Source organism: Phyllostomus discolor, chromosome X (genome assembly GCF_004126475.2).
Source record: "Phyllostomus discolor isolate MPI-MPIP mPhyDis1 chromosome X, mPhyDis1.pri.v3, whole genome shotgun sequence".
NCBI lineage: Eukaryota > Metazoa > Chordata > Mammalia > Chiroptera > Phyllostomidae > Phyllostomus > Phyllostomus discolor.
Genome location: NC_050198.1, coordinates 69,075,442 through 69,091,052, shown reverse-complemented (window position 1 = coordinate 69,091,052; position 15,611 = coordinate 69,075,442).

Sequence of the window (15,611 nt, the reverse complement as noted above, 5' to 3'; positions counted from 1 at the left end):
GAGTCAATGGGTGCCCTGGCCAGGTGGCTCAGTTGGTTGGAGCATCCTGCACACGAAAAGTTCACAGGTTCAATTCCTGGTCAGGGCACATATGGGAGGCAATCGCTCAATGTTTCTTTTTCACATCCAAATTTCTCTCTCTCTCCCCCTCTCCTTCTCTCTAAAGTCAATAAACATATCCTAAGGTGAGGATTAAAAAAGTAAATGGCACAGTCTCTGAATGATTTACATAGTATCTGGTTGTTTTTGCTATATAGTTATTGTAGTGGAAATATTACTGCTGTCTGAATACGAATCACTAAAGAGTTAATGCTTAAACTTGGATCTCACGGTAGTAATTGTGACTTGTGCAAGGAAGAATGTTAAGGTTTGTTTGCTCAATGACCTGTATAAACACAAGTGAGGCAAAAAACTGCCATTCATGCTACATTTTGACTGGACTGCCCCATCACCAGTGATGTTAAGTGATCATGATAATCCCTGAAGGAAAAATGAAAGCATGTTTGCCCCTTTGATCTGTAATTGGCCTGACACTGAGTCTCAGAGACCATGCACACCATGTCTCTCTACTGGTAATAAATATTGCATATGTCATCTTATCAGGCCATGATTAGGCTGATGTGCTTTTTTTTTTTTTTGCCTAGGATTATTTTAGTCATCTTCACTTTCAACCTTCAGTTTCATGGGACAATACAGACAGATTGCATTGTGCCTGAGCTGAGTTAACAATGATTTGTTGTCCTTTTCATAGGGTGGACTGGCAAAAATGCATTTGTTAGTCAATTGTATGCTGGATAGAAAATAAAAAAAGCCTTTTGGCTAATAATCACATCACACATGGGTAGTATGGTAGGGTGGAAAAAGCACAGATTCAGAGTCAGACTGTCCTGAATTGAAATCCCAGTTCTGACACTTACAAGGTTATGTGACCTTGGACAAGCTCTCAAACCTCTCAACCTCTAAAAGCTGTAGTTATCTCATATGCAACATCAGCAGTTTTCAACTGGTATGTTGTGGCACACTGTTGTGCTGCAGGAATTTTTAAAACAGGCAATACCTGACTGTTTAGTCAGGGGCACTGACCTCTTTTCCTTTAGATTGTCAAATATAAAAATGACAACAGCCAATAAAACAATAGCTGATCAGTGAATGAATCAAAAGTATACCCATTTTTTGTCAGATTGGCAAAAATATATTTTTGGTTTGCTGAAGATTTTTAGTAATTAGTTTATGTATGCCATGAGAATAAAGGTTGAAAATCACTGTGTAAAATAAATATTATAATGTCAGTCTTTAGGGGATGTTGTAATTTATGAAGTTTCTAACACAGTACCTGCTATGAAATAGTGCTCAATAAGTGGGAGATATTTTATTAAGGAAGATTCAATGTCAGCATGATAGTGTTTCTATTTATACATGTGTTTCAAAGGCTGGATATGGAAAGAGGCCTGGGGTTTTTTTTTATTCCTGTTTCTGCCTCGTTGCCTAGTATCTGGGGATGCTGGTATTGCATAATATGGGATACAGACAGCATTCAAGAATTACTAGTTAAATGATTGACTGAATGAATGAATGAACAACAGAAATAGTAAATAATTGGCAGCAACGTGATCAACACCAAGAACTTATAACCTATTCAACTGTTGAGTAAATTGGCAGAGCCAGGACTCACCTGCATCTTCTAATTCCAAGGCAAGTGCTTGTTGGTAGTATCTACCTATCTCATTAATTATAATGGTTTTGTTCCCCCACATTTAAGAACATTTGTGAGTTTCTAAAGACTTGTCAATTGCTCCTTGGCTCTATTAGGTCCCTTTTCTAAGTAAAGTAAGTAGGATTATCTTATTATTTGTTTATTCATTCAACAGCTTTGAGTAGGAGAGCAGAGATTTTACAGGAAACCATGAGTTGGAGGGGGCTTTGTGGGGCCATAGCCTCTGCTGAGAGTTTTTATTCTGTATCTGTTATAGGAGCCTATAGATACTTCTAGAATAGTCCACTGTATTCCGTAAAATACTGAGGCTTCTGCAACTCACAGCAAAGAGGAGAAATAACATACATTTTTCTCTTTCTAACCTGCTTGCCAAGATCCATGTTCTTCACTAACCAAGCCCACTTTTCCTGCTTGCAGGAGTAAAGAAATGGGGTTCTTTTGGAGTACATGGGGTGGGTCCCTACTTTGGACTTCGTATTGGCTCATTTCTAGTAGTTATTCTCTGTTTCCTCTGAGCATGAAGACAGACAGTTCTCACCCACTGATCCCACCTCTGTTCTGACCATTGCTAACACTGTCATACTCTGCAGCAAGGACCTTGCACTACTTTCCATGGCCATTTGGTGAGTCAGCAACAAGGTCTTCATTAGAACTTGGAATTCCTGAGATCTGACCTTTGCTGGCTTCAGTAGTGTGAATGATGGCAGCTGGGAATAACAAGGTTCATTGGAAGACATTTGGTACTGAGCTTCCAGACTCTGGAGATAAAAAAATATCCATTAGATTAACGAGATTTATTAAGATACAAGTTGTATTTACTTTTCTGTGTTGAATTGAGGAATACTTTATTTGGTATTTCAATTATTGTGTTTCAATATGTCCTAAAACACAATGCTTTAAAGACTTGCCTTCTAGGATATCTAGCATGCTGAATCATTTTTAGTGAGTTGGGTGAGTTATTGTTCAAAGAGATATTTTTCCAGTTTCTTTCCATATTTCAAGTATTTGCAGTCCTCAGAAATATCAAGACCCCACCACACAAATACTGTAACCACATCTCTAATGTTTTAGAGTCCCTTCTCTATCTGTCCTGGGAAGAGAGGGAAATTTGTCTGTGTAAGCTTTGGATAGGTTTATTAGGTCAGAATTTATAAGGCTGTAAAAGGACACATGACACTTCTTGGTTGGAGGCTAAGAAGGTGCCTTGATCCTCAGGTCTGTAAAAAACCTTTCAAGACTTCTTTTTTAAATTTATTTTTTAAAGATTGTATTTATTTATTGTTAGAGAGGGTAAGGAAGGAAAAAGAGGAAGAGAAACATCGATGTGTGGTTGCCTCTTGTATGCCCCCTACTGGGGACTTGGCTTGCAACCCAGGCATGTGTCCTGATTGGGAATTGAACTGGTGACCCTTTGTATCACAGGCTGGTGCTCAATCACTGAACCACACAAGCCAGGGCCCTTTGAGGTTTTCATGAGGGTAGAATTCACTGTGTCCTGATGGCTGAGTGCCACTCCTGGTTAAAACAAAAAATTGAAAAAAAGTACTTCTCACATGAAGAAAAGATGCTACTATATTTTTGTGTGCAGTGGCTAGAAATTTCTTATGCAGAAGCTATATAAAGACAAAAATAAAAATGTCATCTTGTTTCTTCTAGTTAATGATCATTCACTCAGGGAGAGGAGGGTAGGGATGGGCAGTGAGGGATCAGCATGAGAATTGCAAAAAGTGTGTCAATTAGAGTTAGAGAAAATTGGATTTGAGGACAGCAGGAAACATAGCTGCATTTTTTTCTGCAGCCCCATTGTTATAATCTATAAACAATCTTAATAGTAATTGCTTCACATTATTGATGTGAGAATTCAATATAACATATAAAACACTCCAGCACAATCTCTTTCACAGAATAGAAGATCAATAAATGGTATTTGTTATTACAATCTGGACTGCATTATGGTTTTTCACCACCCCAAACTACAATGGTGCAGCTTGAATGAATAGCAAAGAGGCTGGAGAGGAGCCTGGTGAAGAGCCTGTGCTCAGAGGTCTCATGGGTTCTGAAGTCAAACTGACTATCTAGTTTTGAGTCATATCTATGCCACTTTTTAGCCACATGATTTTGGGCCAGTTTACCTAACTTTCTGAGCCTCAACTTACTTGGCTGTATAATGGAGATTTTAATACCCACCTCATAGGATTGTTTGAAGACTTAAAAATCTATATATATTCTTAGAACAGCATCGGGCACTAAGCATTTAATAAGTGCTAGCTATTATTTTATTGTTATAGAGTCTAAATAATCATTCATCATTCATATCTCAAATATCATTTTTATATATGAATCATTTAAAAATGCCTAGTATATAGCAGCTAATTGTTAACTGTTATTTGTTTTCTTTCTCATATATTTATTTCTTTTGGTGAAAAAAAATTAAGTTCTGCTTTTATCTTTTTTAATTGAAATGTTATCTGGTTTTATTTATTGAGTGCTTATTATACATCAGTCACTGTATTAAATGAAAACAACTCTTTGAAGTAGTTATTATCATTATCAGTTTACATGAAGAAATCAAGCACATGTGCCCATGGTCTTTATTTGGTTTCAATATCACAGCTTGTTCTTTCTCTCCTATTAGAATTGTGGCAGCTTGTATGTGGCAGAGTTAGGACTAGAACCTGGGTTTGTTGGACTCCAAACCCCATGTTCACCATACTTCACTACTTAGTACATGTTCATTGAATGGGGTGAAGCTTAGCTAAGCCTGGCTTGGATAATCCTACATATTTCCCCATTCAATGGACATGCACTAAAAATGGAATCATTCTCTGAATTCCAAAAATTGTCTTCCATGTTCTGTCAGTTAATAATAACTAAAGAAGTACAATTTATGAAACTTCCAGATTAAGTGCCTGGTATGGCAGCACAATGCTTCTCATCAAGGTTTCTAAACACAGATATAAGTAAAATAGGTTTGTAAAGCTTTTGCACAGTTGTTGTTACTTGTCTTGAAGCATTCTGGGTTTGGATCATTTTAGTTCTTCTATGTTTTATGCAGAAGACTGAAGAGAGCTACTAATTGTGTTTATCATTTACAAAAGAAAAACAGCTTGAATTTATGGACCTGAACATGAATGCTGCACTTGTGATTATGAAACCTTCACTGTGTTACTTGACTGTAATGAAACTGGTTTATGCCTGAAAGTGCCTCAATGGTTTGATCCCAGCTGGATAAAACCAAGTAACAAAGTCCTTCAGGATTTTGTTTGCAAAGAGGGTGGAACTGTTAGGATTACAGGAGTTTTACTGGTATTAGTTTCTAAAGGGATGCTGATCTTGGAAGATACTGAATCTCTGACCATTCTAACAATGGTGTGGTTGTTGAAGGAAGCTAGATTTATGAGTTTGTAAGAGTGGCAGTGTCAAGGAGTTGCCTGGGTGATGGCGGGTATTCAATCTTCATAATATCACACACTATGCTAAATAAAAATCCAACCAATGCAAAAAACAGCATATAATCTCAGGTTCAAATCAATATACCTCACCTGCCCCTTCCAACCAGAATGTTATCTGTGAACCTGTAGAAGTTTTGGAATGGCCACTGGTTCCAAGGTAGGGTCTGTTTTACATATATTATATTCATTTGTTACTCATAAAACTCTATAATATGGCTATTATCTTCATTATTTTTATTTTATAGGTGAGAAAATTGAGATTCAGAGAGTGTCAGTGACTTGGCCAGATCTGTAGGAGACTGTTCTGCATGGTGTGGGCCCAGCTCCCACTCAGAGATGCCCAGGACCCATGCCCACAGATAGGTTCTCCCGTGGGTAATCAGACCTGCAATGTACCTAGGCCATGTTGAGACTTACTTTTTGCTAAAATTCCCTCACCCTGAATTGAGGACATTTACGGCAAAGTAACTTCCTAAAATCCATGCTAAACCTTCTAAGGATGAGTGTAACCGGTTCAACTACTTTTCCCTTTTCATTTGAAAATATCCCTCTTCTGTGATGTGATTAGCAGCATCTGCTCCTTTGTTTTCTGTAAAAGGTAACCACCTAAAGTGAACCTGTGTATAGTAAATGAGGACCATCATGTCATGGGCAGAGAAAACCAATAAAGGCTGGTCACGGCAAGGGCTGAGGCTTTTTGCTCCCATTGAGAGAAAAAGCCATGCTTGCCCTTTTCTTCCACAGGACTTGGTAGTCTGTGTGAATGTCTTGTGTCACATCCACAATGTGGTGGACCCCATGAGCCGGGGTCTGCATCAAGATCACAGGATATGAAGTAACAGAACTGGGATTTGAAATCAGACCCACCTGACTTTCAAGTACATGCTTGTCCTATTGTACCATGTTGGTGAGGGCTATTGAGGATGCTGGGAACTACAGAGCTACTTAGAAGGCTTGAGAATGATCACTTACCTTTTTATGTCCTTGAAATGGCCATTATTGGTTATAGACCATTATTTAGAATTCATCACCGCACATGATTATTTTTAACCGATTGATGTAAATGTAAAAAATAAAATAGTTTGTTTGACAGGCCCATTTTAGCATCCTGGACCACAAAGGATTACAGGTGCCCAGACCCTCTTGTATATTGCTAAATATATATTTAGCCTACAGGTGACCTCTAACAATCAAAATAGGTCAAATTATATAAAAAAATGGAGGAATCTAGCCCTGGCTGGCGTAGCTCAGTGGATTGAGTGTGGGCTGGGAACCAAAGTGTCCCAGGTTCGATTCCCAGCCAGGGTACATTCCTGGGTTGCAGGCCAGAACCCCCAGCAACCGCACATTGATGTTTCTCTCTTTATCTCTCTCTCTCTCTCTCTCTCTCTCTCTCTCTCTCTCTCCCTCCCTCCCTCCCCTCCCTCTCTTAAGATAAATAAATAAAATAAAATCTTTAAAAAAAATGGAGGAATCTAGAACTTTAAGATCTCCACGGCTACTGTGAAGTAGAGTGTATTTCCTAACTCAAGAATCAAAGGCCTTGGAGGGCCTCAGGTCCCAGTGAGCTGAACTTTCCATCACCAAGCTGGAACATTTAATTGAAGTTTGAAATGTATGTATAAGATGCTTTAGTTGTTGTGGACTGACGTAATTTGTTTAAAATGGTCACAATTGGAAGTAATTTCATTAGTCTTACAGAATCCATAGACTGGTGTGGATACTTCAGAGTTAGTAAACAAGTTCAACTGGAAAGACAGAGAGTGTTTCAAAGCATAACAGGAATCGCCAATGCCACCTCTTTCAGTGATCTCATGGATCCTTCCAGAAAAATCTAAGGCATGTCTTGAATATCTCATGTTTGAGAACACATTGTGTGCCATATTTCTGGGGCAAAGTGCTAGGACTGGGAATTTGGGCTAGGTCCCATGGGTGGGTTGGAGATATTTTCCTTCCTGCACTAAGAAAGGAAATGGAATTAAGAACTGTAAGAAGGTAACACACAGTCATGAAAGTTATTGTCTTATTGTTTACTTTTTGTTAAAAGCTCCATTGCAGGTTTTTTTTTCTTTTTATCTCTGTTGGATCACTTAGATTTCAAAGTACAGTATGGACCAGCAATCCTCTCAAATTTTAATTTATATTTATTATTTAAGTTTACAGAATTTCCTTTTTGCCTATAGCTGTTATGTATTTTTGACTCTTCTTGTTTCTATTGTATTTCTCCCCTGGTATTACTGATAAAGTTTGTTTGGTTTTGCTTTCAGTAAGTACTCAGTTACCCTACTACATACCTCAGATTTTGCCAGTTTTTTTTTGAGTCTGTGAAAAATTCACTGACATGAAATCATATTTCATCTTTTGATGAAAAAGGAGCCTAGCTTGTTATACAGATGTTTTACATGAAGAAATGACTAAGCTCTGCTTTGCATCAACATTGTGCATTTTGAAATGATTTATCTTTCCCTTTGAATACTGAGGTACCTCCTTCTTAATGAACCTTGTGTCAGAGCCATGCAAAAGCAGAATTTGGGGCTTGACAAAGGAGAAATAAATATCTATGGTCGGGGAGGCTAAGATGGTGTCGGAGTAGGAAGGAGCAGATTCAGCTTCCCTCAGCTCAGGGGAGAAAATCCTGACTGATCTATGGAGTAGAGAAGCAAGCAACCAACATACTTCAGCATATGTGAAAATAGGGGACCAAGGATTGTGGTGGAACCGAAAAACCAGACCCTAAGAAGAGTGCTGCAACAAGGTAGGGTCCCAGGGACCAGCATGTGGTCTGGGGGCTGCAGCCACAGGCCCAGGGCCCGCTGCTGGGTTTGCTACAGAGTCCTTGGGAGAGAGCCGAGACAACTGCTCCCTCCCCAGCTAAACGAGGTCTGAGCAGCACTGGGAGGAATCCAGGTGCTAGCAAATACACAAGGGCTGTGAGCACCTTTGGAGGCTGTGAATATGGGAGAGGCTGGGTCATGCAGCAGGCCCTGACCCACATGGTCACCAGTCTGGCTGGAGAGTTTGGTGGCAGGAGAATCCAGGCCACTGTGGGGAGCGGCAGGCTTGAACAGGAGGAATTTCTCAACAGGAAGGAGTGAATAGACAGACACTGTTTGGGGAATTCTCCTAAAGTGATCAATTGCTCCAGCCTCCCTGCCACCCAGCCATGGGTGCAAGGGCACGCATGCAGGGAGAGCATCCCCACACCTCAGTCCACAGCAGTAACCCTGGGGAAAGACCTGATTCTCACACCCAGGGTGCAAGGCTGAGGAGCAAGTGTGAGCACTGCTGGCCAAGGAAGAAAAGCCATACCAATCACCCCTCAGCCTGCCTCAGCCAGCAAGAGCAGAAAAACTGGTTTGGCCACTTTGAAACCAAGAGATTTTTTAATTTGATTCTATTTTTTTAACAATTTTTAATTTTAAAATTTTTATTGTTTTATTCTCTTTTCATTTCTTTTTCCTCCCTTTCCTGATTTCTTGTTTTATTCTTTACTCCTTCCTTTCCTCCAATTTTATCTCTTATTCCTTCCTTTGTCTGCCATTTCTATTTTTACTTTTTAAAATTTTTTCTAAATACCTACAAGTGAGACAAAATCCTGGATCTGTGAAAAGAGCAAAGTTGAACCCAAAGAAGGGGCATCACAACAGCGGGGACAGTAAGATAAATTTAATTCTGCTATTACAGAGAGCCTGCAAGTTATTGCATATTTGTATTATTATTATTTTTCCAGTATTCCTACATATTTTTTAATAGTATTTTGGTATCCCTCTTCTTTTTTGTATAGTCTGCTTTGCTAGGCTGGATAGATTGTATGACCTCACAGCTTTCCCCTGATATCTCTTTCCATAGTGTATTGCTAATCTACTGTCCTTTAACTCACCTGTGTCCCATTAGCACACTACTCGAGGTTCTGTACTCCCTATTCTTGTTACGTAGATCTCATAGATTCTGTCATATGATTGTTGCCGTAATATTATTGTAAATAACTGCTGTTCCATGCAATTGTAATTACTTCACAACACCCCCACCCCAGACCTTAGCCCATTTCAAAGTTTCCTGAACTCTAATACTGTAGTGGTTAACTCTATTCTATCACACACTACACCTATTTACTATCCTTTACTCTCACCTTACCTCAGAACCTGACCGCCCACAACCTCCCTGCTTTATAGATCCAACTCACAATCCTTCCTTCCCCAACAAGAGTCTTATCTTCTTTCCATCCTTTCTAAAAATCAGCTAGCTGGGTGGAAGATCACGGTTAACACTATACATAGTCAAAGGATCTCCTATCTCTTCCCTATTCACTACTATTGTAAATATCATAGAATTCTCTGTTGCTGTCTTAAACCATTTTGCCTTCCCCCTCCAACTGATGACAAAAAAGAATAGGTGGAGGTGGGGAACACCAGGATACCCACTGGAAGAGGAAACCCAACAACAAAGGAACCACTAACAGATAACAACAGAAGAAGGTGAAGGAGGGAGTAGTAACCACACAAACCTCAATCCAGGACCTATCTGGAAATACAACTAAACAGTAGAGACAGTACCCAATACAAACAACTGAACAAGATCAACAGCGAATTCTTTAAACCTTATACACACAGAATAACCAACTTCAACACAACCTGCCCTCACCAGCACAACAAAATACAAAAGGTGGTGGACAGAGTGACCCTCATTTAAACCAGCTGGTGGGAAGGAACCACCAAAGAAAGACTCAACAACAATCAAAACACAAAGGCAAACACAAAGCCAACTTAAATGACAGCTGAAGACCAGTGAGCTTGGGAGATCAAGGAAACTGCACCACTGAAACTCCCTGCTATTCTATAAAGAAGTTCACACCACAAACCCAGGTAGCCAGAAAAGATCAATGTAAGAAGCTGAGGCTAACAAGAAGAGTCTCACAAACAATGGGAAGACAAAGAAACAATCCCCAAATGAAAGGAAAGGAGGAAGCCCCAGAAAGAATGCTAAATGAAATAGAGGCAATTCAACTATCAGATATTGAGTTCAAAGCAATGATCGTCAGGAAGCTCAATGAGCTCACAATGAGCTACCAGAAACTACAGGGAAGCTACAATGAACTCACTGAAAACTACATCAGCATGAAAAAGGAAATAGAAATTCTCAACAAGGGCCAAGAGGAAATGAAGAGTACAATTTCTGAACTGAAGAACACAGTAGAAGGAATGAAAAGCAGGATCGATGAGGGAGAAGATCAGATCAGTGAACTAGAGGACAAAATAGAAGAAAACACCCAGAAAGAGCAAGAAAAGGAAAAGAGGCTCAGAAAGAATGAAGAGGGATTAAGAGAAATGCAAGACAATATGAAATGTAATAATATCCGTATAATAGGGATACCAGAAGGAGAAGAAGAAGAGCAAGGGACAGAAAACCTATTTGAAAAAGTAACAATGGAAAACTTCCCTAATTTGATGAGACAAAAAGTCACACAAATCCAGGAAACACAGAGAGTCCCAATCAAGAGGAACCCAAAGAGACCCACCTCAAGACACATCATCATTAAAATGGCAAAATTTCAAGACAAAGAGAGAATATTAAAGGCAGCAAGGGAGAAACAGGAAGTAACACACAAGGGAGCCCCAATAAGACTAAGAGCTAACTTCTCAATGGAAACACTCCAAACCAGAAGAGAATGCAAAGAAATATTCCAAGTAATGAGAACCAGAGGTCTGCAACCAAGGATACTTTACCTAACAAGGCTCCCATTCAAGATAGAAGGCCAAATAAGAATCTTCTCAGACAAAAGAAGTCTAAAATAATACACCTCGACCAAACCAGCTCTGCAAGAGATTCTAAAAGGACTGCTTTAAGGAAAGAAAGGAAAAGAGAAAGTGAGGAACACACGTACATAAAAGGCAATGAATAAGTACCTATCAATAATAACTTTAAACATAAATGGATTCAATGCTCCAATCAAAAGACATAGAATAGCTGATTGGATAAGAAAACATGACCCACACATATGCTGCCTACAAGAGACCCACCTCAGGATTAAAAACCTGCACAGGCTGAAAGTGAACGACTGGAAACAAGTTTTCCAAGCAAATGGACAGGAAAAAAAAGCCAGGGTAGCAATACTCATATCTGACAAAATAGATTTCCAAAAAAGGACCATAAAGAGAGACCCAGAAGGTCATTTCATAATACTCAAGGGAAGAATCCACCAAGAAGACATAAATATTGTAAATATATATGCACCCAACATAGGAGCACCCAAATACATAAAGAAAATCTTAGAGGACTTCAAGAAAGATATGGACAGCAACACAATTATTGTGGGGGATTTTAACACCCCACTATAAAATATGGACAGATATTCCAAACAAAATATCAACAAAGACATTGTGGCATTGAACAATACCCTAAATGAAATGGGCTTTACTGATATTTACAGAACCCTCCATCCCAAAGAAGCTAAATACACATTCTTTTGAAATGTATGTGGAACATATTCAAAGATTGACCACATGAAAGGACACAAAACAAGCCTCAACAATTTCAAGAAAATTGAAATCATACCAAGCACTTTCTTGGATCACATGGGACTGAAGCTAGAAACCAACCCCAAGGAAGAAAACTCAAAACACTCAAAATCATGGAGATTAAATTGCATGCTATTCAACAATGAATGGGTCAAGAATGATATTAGGGAAGAAATCAAAAGGTTTCTGGAAACAAATGAAAACGAATGCACAACAACCCAAAACTTATGGGACACAGCCAAGGCAGTCCTGAGAGAGAAGTTCATAGCAATACAGGCCCACCTAAAAAAGTTAGAAATATTCCAAACAACCTAACCCTATGTCTACAAGAACTCGAGGAACAACGACAAAGACAGCGCAGAGCAAGTAGAAGGAAGGAAATAACCAAGATCAGAGCAGAATTAAATGACACAGAGACGAAAAGCACAATTCTAGGGATCAATGAATCCAAGAGTTGGTTCTTTGAAAAGATAAACAAAATTGACAAGCCTTTAAACAGACTCATCAAGAAAAAAAGAGAGAAAACCCAAATAAACACAATCAGAAATGAAAGAGGAGAGATTACAACAGATACCACAGAAATACAAAGGATTGTAAGAAATTACTACAAAGAACTGTATGCCAAGAAATTTGAAAATCTAGATGAAATGGACAAATTTCTAGAAAAATATAATCTTCCAAAACTCAATGAAAAAGAAGCAGAAAGCCTGAACAAACCAATAACAGCAAAAGAAATTGAAGCAGTAATCAAAAAACTCCCAACACACAAAAGCCCTAGACCAGATGGTTTCACAGGAAAATTCTACAAAGCATTTAAGGAACAGCTAACCCCTATCCTTCACAGACTATTTGAAAAAGTCCAAAAAAATGGAAGACTCCCAAATTCTTTTTATGAGGCCAACATCATCCTAATTCCAAAACCAGATAAAGACACAACAAAGAAAGAAAACTTCAGGCCAATATCCCTGATGAACATTGACGCTAAAACCCTTAACAAGATACTGGCAAACTGCATTCAACAGTACATTAAAAAGATCATACACCATGACCAAGTGGGATTCACTCCAGGGATGCAAGGATGGTAAAATATTCGCAAATCCGTAAATGTAATACATCACATAAACAAAAGCAAAGACAAAAACCACATGATCATATCAATAGATGCAGAAAAAGCATTTGATAAGGTACAGCAGCCATTTATGATAAGAACACTCAGCAAAGTTTGCATAGAGGGAGCATTCCTCAACATAATAAAGGCAATATATGAGAGACCTACAGCCAACATCATACTCAATGGGCAAAAATTAAAATCTTTTCCACTAAGATCAGGAACAATACAAGGATATCCACTTTCACCACTTCTATTCAATATAGTACTGGAAGTTTTAGCCACAGTGATCAGACAAGAAAAAGAAATAAAAGACATCCAAATCGGAAAGAAGGAAACAAAACTGTCACTGTTTACAGATGACATGATAGTGAACATAGAAAATCCTATAGACTCCACCAAAAAACTGCTTGACCTAATAAATGAATTTGGCAAAACAGTGGGGTAGAATGTCAATATCCAGAAATCAAAGGCTTTTCTGTACACCAACAATGAAACAGCAGAAGCAGAGATCAAGAAAAAAACCCCATTTGAAATAGCAAAAAGAAAAATAAAATACCTAGGAATTAATCTAACCAAAGAGGTCAAAGACCTGTATATAGAAAACTACATAACACTGAGAAATGAAATCAAGGAAGACACAAACAAATGGAAACATATACAGTGTTCATGGATTGGAAGAATTAATATCATCAAAATGTCCATACTACCAAAAGCAATGTACACATTCAATGCAATACCTATTAAAGTACCAATGGCTTATTTCACCGACATAGAACAAACAATTCAATAATTTATATGGAACCATTAATGACCCCGAATAGCTGCTGCAATTTTGAGAGAGAAGAGTAAAGTAGGAAGGATCACAATACCTGACACTAAACTATACTACAAGGCCACTGTAATCAAAACAGCCTGGTACTGGCATAAAAACAGTCACATAGACCAATGGAACAGAACAGAGAGCCCAGAAATAAACCCAAGTCTCTATGGTCAATTAATATTTGACAAAGGAAGCAGCAACATAAAATGGAATAAAAATAGCCTCTTCAACAAATGGTGTTGAGAGAACTGGACAGCTATGTGTAAAAAAATGAAACTTGAGCACCAACTTACACCTTTTACAAAGGTGGATTCAAGGTGGATAAAAGACTTAAATATAAACCGTGACACCATTAAAGTCCTAGAGGAGAACATAGGTAGGAAAATCTCAGATGTTTCATGCAGAAACTTTTTTTACTGACATGTCCCCTAGAGCAGGGGACATAAAGGAAAGAATAAACAAATGGGACCTCATCAAAATAAAAAGCTTTTGCACAGCTAAAGAGAACAGTATCAAAATAAAAAGAGAACCAACTGTATGGGAAAACATATTTGCCAATGATACCTCAGACAAGGGTTTAATCTCCAAAATATAGAAAGAACTTACACAACTCCACTCTAAGAAGACAAGTAACCCAATTAAAAAATGGGCAAAGAACATGAACAGACACTTCTCCAAGGAGGACATACAGAAGATCCAAAGACACATGAAACAATGTTCAATATCTCTAGCTATCAGAGAGATGCAAATCAAAACCACAATGAGATACCACTTCACACCAGTCAGAATGGTCATCATAAACAAAGCAACAAACAACAAGTGTTGGAGAGGCTGTGGAGAAGAGGGCGCCCTAGTGCACTGTTGGTGGGATTGCAGGCTGGTACAACCACTAAGGATAGCAGTATGTAACTTCCTCATAAAACTAAAAATAGATCTGCCTTTTGTCCTTTCAATTCCGTTGCTGGGACTATATCCTAAGAACACTAAAACACCAATACAAAAGAACCTTTGCACCCCGATGTTCATAGCAGTACAATTTACAATAGCTATGTGCTGGAAGCAACCTAGACACTCATCAGTAAATGAATGGATCAAAAAACTATGGTACATTGACACAATGAAATTCTATGCAGCAAAAAGAAGGAAAGAGCTCCTACCCTTTGCAACAGTGTGGATGGAGCTGGAAAGCATTTTGCTAAGCAAAATAAGGCAGGCAGTGAAAGACAAATACCATATGATCTCAGCTTTAACAGGAACCTAAACAACAAAACAAACAAGCAAAATATAACCAAAGAGACTGAAATAGGGGACAGACTGACAGTGACTAGAGGGGAGAGAAGAGGGAATTTCAGGGGAGAATGGGAAGGGTTTACAGGAACAGGTTTAGGGGACACATGGACAAAATCTAGGGGGAGGGTGGTAATGGGAGGGAAGTGGGGAAGGTTGGGTGGATGGGCTGGAATGGGAGTAAAAGGGAGAAAACTGTACTTGAACAATGATTAAAATAAAATAAAAAAGTATCTATGGTCAAAGAGCCTGCAATAGGACAATTCACAAACATCCCTTCCTTTGGAGTGAGGCAAATGCCCTTTTTGTTTAGGGTTGGTTTACAGAGAGAAGCTGCATCTAAAGTCTTTACTGTGCTGAGCATAGTTTGCATATTTGTAGCCATGGGGAAAACCCCAGTCCCTTCTGCTTTTATGAGCTCCTAATTCGCAAATTTGTGGTATGTTTTTATTAAGCTCTCATCTTTCTTTAGAGCTTGTGTAATAGCTTGTTGGTATAGCTCAAACTGTCTATCAATGTGGTGACCATATTTTCTAGTTACCAGTCAGATAATCGGGTCTGAAAAGTACCGGTACTTAAGGAGACAATAGAATAACATATTTGAAGTCCAAAGTATTGAAGAATGTATAGACACTACTACTCTTAGGAAAACAAGCACATTCAAAGTTTGTCAACATGGGAATGTTACTTAAAGTTCCTGGTTGTGACAAGG